The sequence below is a fragment of the Ovis aries genome, chromosome 1 (assembly GCF_016772045.2).
Source record: "Ovis aries strain OAR_USU_Benz2616 breed Rambouillet chromosome 1, ARS-UI_Ramb_v3.0, whole genome shotgun sequence".
Taxonomy (NCBI): Eukaryota; Metazoa; Chordata; class Mammalia; order Artiodactyla; family Bovidae; genus Ovis; species Ovis aries.
Genome location: NC_056054.1, coordinates 38,104,660 through 38,106,762, shown reverse-complemented (window position 1 = coordinate 38,106,762; position 2,103 = coordinate 38,104,660). Strand labels below are relative to the sequence as shown.

General features: G+C 45.0%; 1 non-coding gene across 1 annotated transcript; it reads left to right on the top strand.

Annotated features, from left to right (window-relative positions):
* The first annotated feature begins 1,147 nt into the window (after positions 1 to 1,147).
* On the top strand, positions 1,148 to 1,220 carry TRNAC-ACA (transfer RNA cysteine (anticodon ACA)). Its single transcript has one exon. It is a non-coding gene; the product is annotated as a tRNA-Cys (tRNA).
* The last annotated feature ends 883 nt before the right edge of the window (positions 1,221 to 2,103 follow it).

The window sequence follows — 2,103 nt, the reverse complement described above, 5'->3', positions numbered from 1 at the left end:
TTGCCGACTAAGGTCCATCTAGTCAAGGCAATGGTTTTTCCTGTGGTCGTTTATGGATGTGAGAGTTGGACTGTGAAGAAGGCTGAGTGCCGAAGAATTGATGCGTTTGAACTGTGGTGTTGGAGAAGACTCTTGAGGGTCCCTTGGACTGCAAGGAGATCCAATCAGTCCATTCTGAAGGAGATCAACCCTGGGATTTCTTTGGAAGGAATGATGCTAAAGCTGAAGCTCCAGTACGTTGGCCACCTCATGTGAAGAGCTGACTCATTGGAAAAGACTCTGGTGCTGGGAGAGATTAGGGGCAGGAGGAGAAGGGGACGATTGAGGATGAGATGGCTGGATGGCATCACAGACTCGATGGACGTGAGTCTGAGTGAACTCCGGGAGTTGGTGATGGACAGGGAGCCCTGGCGTGCTGTGATTTATGGGATTGCAAAGAGTCGGACACGACTGAGCAACTGAACTGAACTGAACTGAACTGAAGAGTTGATGTTTTTGAACTGTGGTTTGAAGAAGACTCTTGAGAGTCCCTTGGACTGCAGGGAGATCCAACCAGTCCATTCTAAAGGAGATCAGTCTTGGGTGTTCATTGGAAGGACTGATGCTAAAGCTGAAACTCCAATACTTTGGCCACCTCATGCGAAGAATTGACTCATTGGAAAAGACCCTGATGCTGGAAGGGATTGAGGGCAGGAGAAGGAGGGGACGACAGAGGATGAGATGGCTGGATGGCATCACTTACTCGATGGACATGAGTTTGAGTAAACTCCGGGTGTTGGTGATGGACAGGGAGGCCTGGTGTGCTGCGACTGATGGAGTCACAGAGTCGGGCATGACTGAGCGACTGAACTGAACTGAACTGAACTGAACTAGGGTCCTTTTATGAAGAATGAGCCAGCGCCCTCTAAAAGTAACTTTGATTGAACTAGCAACCCTGATAGGTGAGAAATAAAGGACCTAAATGAGAAAAGTTTCAAAATATGAAATTCCCCACACCTTAGCTTTATTAGTTATTGCCCAGAGTCGAACACAACTGAAGCGACTTAGCAGCAGCAGCAGCAACATTGCTATGAAGCAATATTACCACAAACTGAGTGACATAAAATATCACTCATTCATTAAGGGCTTAAAATATTATTTTATGGACTCCCCTAGTGGCTCAGATGGTAGAGCGTCTGCCTACAATGCAGAAGACCCAGGTTCAATCCCTAGGTAGGGAAGATCTGGAGAAGGAAATGGCAACCCATTCCAGTATTCTTGCCTGGAAAATCCTATGGATGGAAGAGCCTGGTAGGCTACAGTCTATGGGGTCGCAAAGAGTTGGACACAACTAAGTGACTTCACTTTCACTTTTCTTTTTCTTTAAAATATTATTTATGCATTAGCTTTTATTCTCTCTGCATCATGAACCTGGACACAGTTTAGCTCAGTCCTCTGTTTTGGAGTCTCTGACAAGATAATTCTTCTAATAATTTTCTTTTCTTAGTCTTCATTTTCTCCCTTTTTCTTCCTTTATTTATAATTTGCTAAGGTCAGGAAAATCTGCTGGAGAAGGAACTGGCTACTCACTCCAATATTCATGAGCTTCCCTGATGGCTCAGCTGGTAGTCTGCCTATAATGCAGGAGACCTGGCTTCCATCCCCAGGTTGAAAAGATCCTCTGAAGAAGGGAACAGCTACCCACTCCAGTGTTCTGGCCTGGTGAATTCCATGGACTGTGTAATCCTTGAGGTCACAAAGGGTCAGACACGACTGAGAGACTTTCACTTTTTCACTTTATTATATCGCTTCCCAGGTGGCACTAGTGGTAAAGAATTCACCTGTCAAAGCAATAAGAGATGCGGATTGGATCCCTGGGTCAGGAAGATCCCCTGCAGGAGGCCTTGGCAATTTACTCCAGTATTCTTGCCTGGAGAATCCTATGGACAGAGGAGCCTGGCGGGCTACAGTCTATGGGGTTGCAAAGAGTTAGATACTACTGAGACAACTTAGCAAGCACTTTATTATATGTGCCTTTAAAAACTTTCTCAAATATTTTGTAGAAAATGGTGTGTAAATAAATATACTTCACATACTGTTAAGAACTCGGTGTTTGTTTGTCAG